The following is an 8,637-nucleotide window of genomic DNA, read 5'->3' as shown; positions in this document are numbered from 1 at the left end:
CCCAGCAAATTAGGGACACTGTTGCTCCTGGGGTATCGGCGAGGACCATTCGCAACCGTCTCCATGAAGCTGGGCTACGGTCCCGCACACCGTTAGGCCGTCTTCCGCTCACGCCCCAACATCGTGCAGCCCGCCTCCAGTGGTGTCGCGACAGGCGTGAATGGAGGGACGAATGGAGACGTGTCGTCTTCAGCGATGAGAGTCGCTTCTGCCTTGGTGCCAATGATGGTCGTATGCGTGTTTGGCGCCGTGCAGGTGAGCGCCACAATCAGGACTGCATACGACCGAGGCACACAGGGCCAACACCCGGCATCATGGTGTGGGGAGCGATCTCCTACACTGGCCGTACACCACTGGTGATCGTCGAGGGGACACTGAATAGTGCACGGTACATCCAAACCGTCATCGAACCCATCGTTCTACCATTCCTAGACCGGCAAGGGAACTTGCTGTTCCAACAGGACAATGCACGTCCGCATGTATCCCGTGCCACCCAACGTGCTCTAGAAGGTGTAAGTCAACTACCCTGGCCAGCAAGATCTCCGGATCTGTCCCCCATTGAGCATGTTTGGGACTGGATGAAGCGTCGTCTCACGCGGTCTGCACGTCCAGCACGAACGCTGGTCCAACTGAGGCGCCAGGTGGAAATGGCATGGCAAGCCGTTCCACAGGACTACATACAGCATCTCTACGATCGTCTCCATGGGAGAATAGCAGCCTGCATTGCTGCGAAAGGTGGATATACACTGTACTAGTGCCGACATTGTGCATGCTCTGTTGCCTGTGTCTATGTGCCTGTGGTTCTGTCAGTGTGATCATGTGATGTATCTGACCCCAGGAATGTGTCAATAAAGTTTCCCCTTCCTGGGACAATGAATTCACGGTGTTCTTATTTCAATTTCCAGGAGTATATATATATATATATATATATATATATATATATATATATATATATATATATATATATATATACCTTACATGCCAAATTACCTTTCCTTTCCTGGTGTGATTTACCCTTTAAAGGTGAAATTGGACAAAAACGAAAAGTAAATACTGCATTATTTTGGGGCCTTTACATAGTCACCAAGTTTTATCAAGATCGTATGTTGTCACTTGGGAATGTTCCCTTGTGAGATTCATTCGAAGATCCCTCAGGAAAGGTAATCCCCCAACACTGGTACGGAAAAGGGGGGAAGTGGCAGTCGTCTACAAAGTATCCTCCGCCACACACCGTACGGTGGCCCGCGGGGTACACAGATGCAGACGTGTGTGGTGCTGATCTGAAAATAAGTGAACCATCCCCCCCCCTTCCCTCCCCCAGTGTTACAGTGTTCACGTGTGGTACTTGGCGTCGGCCTGTGTGTCACGCACGCGCTAATCCGTGAGAGCAGTGGGTTTGCGACACGGCGTGGTCTGTTTGTACGGCGGACTCGGGGCAGGCGAGATAGGACACGAGCGCGGCTGCTTTATCTGCAGGCTGACAGGAGCTGCGGTTGCTTCTCGCCAACCTGTATACCTTTCCGAGGCGACTCCTACTCCACGTGTCTCCAGACACCACAACAGCTTCCAGATTCCTTCAAAGACTTGGCAGTCAGGTCTTCGAAGGAAGCACTTGAGAATTTACGAGAGCCACGAACGTAGGGTCGCAGTATGCCAGTACTGATTATTTTTTAGAGGTGCGTACGGAGCCTGAAGATGGCATAATCAATTGCCGAAACTGGTAGCAAGAATAAAATACGAACGTTGCCCAAAAAGTAATTCACCGCATTTCTCTTCTTCGACAATTCTACACTACTGGCCATTAAAATTGGTATACCAAGAAAAAAATGCAGATCATAAACGAGTACTCATTGGACAGATATATTATACTAGAACTGACATGTGGTTACATTTTCACGCAATTTGGGTGCATAGATCCTGAGAAATCAGTACCCAGAACAACCACCTCTGGCAGTAATAACGGCCTCGATACGCCTGGGCATTGAGTCAAACAGAGCTTGGATGGCGTGTACATGTGCAGCTGTCCATGCAGCTTCAACACGATACCACAGTTCATCAAGAGTAGTTGGATTGGATTGTTTTAGGGGGGAAGAGACCAAACAGCGAGGTCATCGGTCTCATCGTATTGGGGAAGGATGGGGAAGGAAGTCGGCCGCGCCCTTTCAAAGGAACCATCCCGGCATTTGCCTGGAGCGATTTAGGAAAATCACGGAAAACCTAAATCAGGATGGCCGGACGCGGGATTGAACCGTCGTCCTCCCGAATGCGAGTCCAGTGTGCTAACCACTGCGCCACCTCGCTGGGTTCAAGAGTAGTGACTGGCGTATTGTGACGAGCCAAATGCTCGGCCAGCATTGACCAGGCGTTTTCACTTGGTTGGAGATCTGGAGAATGTGCTGGCCAGGACAGCACTCGAACGTTTTCTGTATGTAGAAAGTCCCGTACAGGAACCTGCAACACGCGGTTATGCATTATCCTGCTAAAATGTACGGTTTCGCAGGGATCGAATCAAGGGTAGAGCCACGGGTCCTAACACATCTGAAATGTAACGTCCACTGTTCAAAGTGCCGTCAATGCGAACAAGAGGTGACCGAGACGTGTAACCAATGGCACCCCATAGCATCACGCCGGGTGATGCGCTTCCAATGTGCGTTCACCGCGATGTCACCAAACACGGATGCGACCATCGTGATGCTGTAAACAAAACCTGGATTCATCCGAAAAAATGACGTTTTGCCATTCGTGCACCCAGGTTCGTCGTCGAGTACACCGTCGCAGGCGTTCCTGTCTGTGATGCAGCGTCAAGAGTAACCGCAGCCACGGTCTCCGAGCTGGTAGTCCATGCTGATGGAAAGTTCAAAAAAATGGTTCAAATGGTGGGGCTTAACATCTGTGGTCATCAGTCCCCTAGAACTTAGAACTACTTAAACCTAACTAACCTAAAGACATCACACACATCCATGCCCGAGGCAGGATTCGAACCTGCGACCGTAGCAGTCGCGCGGTTCCGGACTGCGCGCCTAGAACCGCAAGACCACCGCGGCCGGCGATGCAAAGTTCATCGAACTGTTCTGCAGATGGTTGTTGTCTTTTAAACGTCCCCATCTGATGACTAATGGATCGAGACGTGGCTGCACGATCCGTTACAGCCGTGCGGATAAGACGCCTGTCATCTCGACTGCTAGTGATACGATGCCGTTGGGATCCAGCACGGCGTTCCGTATTACCCTCCTGAACCCACCGATTCCATATTCTGCTAACAGTCATTGGATCTCGACCAACGCGAGCAGCAATGTCGCGATACGATAAACCGCAATCGCGATAGGCTACAATCCGACCTCTATCACCTCATGTCAGCACGTTGTAGGTGTCGGCAGCGGCGCCAACCTTGTGTGAATGCTCTGAAAAGCTAATCATTCACATATGACAGCATCTTCTTCCTGTCGGTTAAATTTCCCGTCTGTAGCACGTCATCTTCGTGACGTAGCAATTTTAATTGCTAGTAGTGTATATTGAACATAAAGAGAATTACACCCACAAGAGAATATTGTTTTATCTGTTGTTGTTGTTGTTGTGGTCTTCAGTCCTGAGACTGGTTTGATGCAGCTCTCCATGCTACTCTATCCTGTGCAAGCTTCTTCATCTCCCAGTATCTACTGCAACCTACATCCTTCTGAATCTGCTTAGTGTATTCATCTCTTGGTCTCCCTCTACGATTTTTACCCTCCACACTGCCCTCCAATGCTAAATTTGTGATCCCTTGATGCCTCAAAACATGTCCTACCAACCGATCCCTTCTTCTAGTCAAGTTGTGCCACAAACTTCTCTTCTCCCCAATCCTATTCAATACCTCCTCATTAGTTACGTGATCTACCCACCTTATCTTCAGCATTCTTCTGTAGCACCACATTTCTAAAGCTTCTATTCTCTTCTTGTCCAAACTAGTTATCGACCATGTTTCACTTCCATACATGGCTACACTCCATACAAATACTTTCAGAAACGACTTCCTGACACTTAAATCTATACTCGATGTTAACAAATTCCTCTTCTTGAGAAACGCTTTCCTTGCCATTGCCAGTCTACATTTTATATCCTCTCTACTTCGACCATCATCGGTTATTTTACTCCCTAAATAGCAAAACTCCTTTACTACTTTAAGTGTCTCATTTCCTAATCTAATTCCCTCAGCATCACCCGACTTAATTTGACTACATTCCATTATCCTCGTTTTGCTTTTGTTGATGGTCATCTTATATCCTCCTTTCAAGACACTGTCCATTCCGTTCAACTGCTCTTCCAAGTCCTTTGCTGTCTCTGACAGAATTACAATGTCATCGGCGAACCTCAAAGTTTTTACTTCTTCTCCATGAATTTTAATACCTACTCCGAATTTTTCTTTTGTTTCCTTTACTGCTTGCTCAATATACAGATTGAATAACATCGGGGAGAGGCTACAACCCTGTCTTACTCCTTTCCCAACCACTGCTTCCCTTTCATGCCCCTCGACTCTTATAACTGCCATCTGGTTTCTGTACAAACTGTAAATAGCCTTTCGCTCCCTGTATTTTACCCCTGCCACCTTCAGAATTTGAAAGAGAGTACTCCAGTCAACATTGTCAAAAGCTTTCTCTAAGTCTACAAATGCTAGAAACGTAGGTTTGCCTCTTCTTAATCTTTCTTCTAAGATAAGTCGTAAGGTCAGTATTGCCTCACGTGTTCCAACATTTCTACGGAATCCAAACTGATCTTCCCCGAGGTCGGCTTCTACCAGTTTTTCCATTCGTCTGTAAAGAATTCGCGTTTGTATTTTGCAGCTGTGACTTATTAAACTGATTGTTCGGTAATTTTCACATCTGTCAACACCTGCTTTCTTTGGGATTGGAATTATTATATTCTTCTTGAAGTCTATGGGTATTTCACCTGTCTCATACATCTTGCTCACCAGATGGTAGAGTTTTGTCAGGACTGGCTCTCCCAAGGCCGTCAGTAGTTCCAATGGAATGTTGTCTACTCCTGGGGCCTTGTTTCGACTCAGGTCTTTCAGTGCTCTGTCAAACTCTTCACGCAGTATCTTATCTCCCATTTCGTCTTCATCTACATCCTCTTCCATTTCCATAATATTGTCCTCAAGTACATCGCCCTTGTATAAACCCTCTATATACTCCTTCCACCTTTCTGCTTTCCCTTCTTTGCTTAGAACTGGGTTGCCATCTGAGCTCTTGATATTCATACAACTGGTTCTCTTCTCTCCAAAGGTCTCTTTAATTTTCCTGTAGGCAGTATCTATCTTACCCCTAGTGAGACAAGCCTCTACATCCTTACATTTGTCCTCTAGCCATCCCTGCTTAGCCATTTTGCACTTCCTGTCGATCTCATTTTTGAGACGTTTGTATTCCTTTTTGCCTGCTTCATTTACTGCACTTTTATATTTTCTCCTTTCATCAATTAAATTCAATATTTCTTCTGTTACCCAAGGATTTTTATTAGCCCTCGTCTTTTTACCTACTTGATCCTCTGCTGCCTTCACTACTTCATCCCTCAGAGCTACCCATTCTTCTTCTACTGTATTTCTTTCCCCCATTCCTGTCAATTGTTCCCTTATGCTCTCCCTGAAACTCTGTACAACCTCTGGTTCTTTCAGTTTATCCAGGTCCCATCTCCTTGAATTCCCACCTTTTTGCAGTTTCTTCAGTTTCAATCTGCAGTTCATAACCAATAGATTGTGGTCAGAATCCACATCTGCCCGAGGAAATGTCTTACAATTTAAAACCTGGTTCCTAAATCTCTGTCTTACCATTATATAATCTATCTGATACCTACTAGTATCTCCAGGATTCTTCCAGGTATACAACCTTCTTTTATGATTCTTGAACCAAGTGTTGGCTATGATTAAGTTATGCTCTGTGCAAAATTCTACAAGGCGGCTTCCTCTTTCATTCCTTCCCCCCAATCCATATTCACCTACTATGTTTCCTTCTCTCCCTTTTCCTACTGACGAATTCCAGTCACCCATGACTATTAAATTTTCGTCTCCTTTCACTACCTGAATAATTTCTTTTATCTCGTCATACATTTCATCTATTTCTTCATCATCTGCAGAGGTAGTTGGCATATAAACTTGTACTACTGTAGTAGGCATGGGCTTTGTGTCTATCTTGGCCACAATAATGCGTTCACTATGCTGTTTGTAGTAGCTTACCCGCACTCCTATTTTCCTATTCATTATTAAACCTACTCCTGCATTACCTCTATTTGATTTTGTATTTATAACCCTGTAATCACCTGACCAAAAGTCTTGTTCCTCCTGCCACCGAACTTCACTAATTCCCACTATATCTAATTTTAACCTATCCATTTCCCTTTTTAAATTTTCTAACCTACCTGCCCGATTAAGGGATCTGACATTCCACGCTCCGATCCGTAGGACGCCAGTTTTCTTTCTCCTGATAACGACGTCCTCCTGAGTAGTCCCCTCCCGGAGATCCGAATGGGGGACTATTTTACCTCCGGAATATTTTACCCAAGAGGACGCCATCATCATTTAATCATACAGTAGAGCTGCATGTCCTCAGGAAAAATTACGGCTGTAGTTTCCCCTTGCTTTCAGCCGTTCGCAGTACCAGCACAGCAAGGCCGTTTTGGTTAATGTTACAAGGCCAGATCAGTCAATCATCCAGACTGTTGCCCCTGCAACTACTGAAAAGGCTGCTGCCCCTCTTCAGGAACCACATGTTTGTCTGGCCTCTCAACAGATACCCCTCCGTTGTGGTTGCACCTACGGTACGGCCATCTGTATCGCTGAGGCACGCAAGCCTCCCCACCAGCGGCAAGGTCCATGGTTCATGGGGGGATTGTTTCATCTACAAACCCTATTCTTCCACTAATCTCCATCCCGTTCTATGGCCTTCCTCCAGCGCGAAACAAGGGCGTGTATGCCCTGTCGGTACCAATCCTTGTCCTGATGGCGGAGAAAGTGCTTCACTGTGTGAATCACCTCCTCATCGTCCTCAAAATGTCTTCCACGAATGCCCCAACAAGTGTAAGTCTGAGGGGGCTAGGTCAAGGATGTGTGGTGGTGGGGTAACACTGTCCGACCCTGTTTTGCGATGAGTCAGCCGTCCTCAGAGTTGTGTGGGGCTGAGCGTTATGCTGTTGCAGCGAAACATCTCCTCGGTTGCTGTGGCGCCCAAGTCGCCGGTTGTTAATGTGTTGACATATGCTTCTGAATTAACGCTACAGCCTCTTGGCATCACATGAATGAGATTCACACCCTCACAGTCCCGGAACACGATGATCATGACCTTACCGGCGGAAGCATTGGTTTTGACCGTTTTCTTCTGTGGGGAATTGGAATGGCGCCATTCTATCCACTGTCGTTTTGTTTCGGGCTCAAAATGTTGAACCTAAGTTTCATCACCTGTCAAAACGTCGCAACAAATCGAGACAAGTGTTTCTATCTGTGTGATTTGTGATCCACCGTTAGACTCCCCCCCCCCCCCCTCCACTCATCTTGCACAGTAATTTCGTCTTTCATTTTTTAAACATATGGAAGTCACGAGATCGGAGATGCTCGTTACTGAGAAAGCGTTGACCATTGACGAAGTCTCAGAATGTGTTGCAAACACGAAGAGGAAAAAAAAATAGTTTTTTGCATCCAGAGGTCTACGAACCTACGCCATTTGCCAGAGCAGTTCGTTGCCTTACCAACTTCGCTATTACAACTCGCATGCTGTCAGCCGTAACTGGATGAAATTTTCGAATGTTTCATCTATGAGACTTCACAAAATTCCTTTACATTGTTACTTAAAAGTTTTAAGTTCGTAAATTAATGAGTAAAAAAAATGTTCAAATGTGTGTGAAATCTTATGGGACTTAACTGCTAAGGTCATCAGTCCCTCTACGGTCGCAGGTTCGAATCCTGCCTCGGGCATGGATGTGTGTGATGACCTTAGGTTAGTTAGGTTTAAGTAGTTCCAAGTCTAGGGGACTGATGACCACAGCTGTTAAGTCCCATAGTGCTCAGAGCCATCATCAGTCCCTAAGCTTACACACTACTTAACCCTAATTATCCTAAGGACAAACTCACACACCCATGACCGAGGGAGGAGTCGAACCTCCGCCAGGATCAGCCGCACAGTCCATGACTGCAGTGCCTTAAATGAGTAAACCATTTGCGGAAAAGAGTATGCGAAGTCACTAGTAATTTCAGCTAACGCTCATGTAATATACGTAAGCAGAGCCGATGTCTTGATATTTAATGATATTTAAACTCTTAATTGCATAAAAATATCAGGTATTTAGAGAGAATATTGACCGAAAGCGTTTTTTTTTTATCATTCACAGTAACAACCTAACCTAACCATATTTCCAACAAAGGAACATAGTCTGTTATGAACTCGCTTCCCAACTGGACGCATCCTGTGGTAATTCTGTAGTAACACAGTCACTAAGTCCAAACCTAAAATCGCTAAATATGTTTAAAATAACAAATTATAGGTGTAAATAAACTACAGCTAACCGAACGACAGGAGCATACCGAAATCCAAAGTTGTCGAAAAATCGGCGGCAGGACCGTTCGGTAAGAGGTCTCAGAACCTTACTGAATAGGAAAGTCGGGAAAAGAACCGAAAATGA

This window comes from Schistocerca cancellata, chromosome 11 (assembly GCF_023864275.1).
Source record: "Schistocerca cancellata isolate TAMUIC-IGC-003103 chromosome 11, iqSchCanc2.1, whole genome shotgun sequence".
Lineage (NCBI taxonomy): Eukaryota > Metazoa > Arthropoda > Insecta > Orthoptera > Acrididae > Schistocerca > Schistocerca cancellata.
This window is presented reverse-complemented; position numbering follows the sequence as displayed.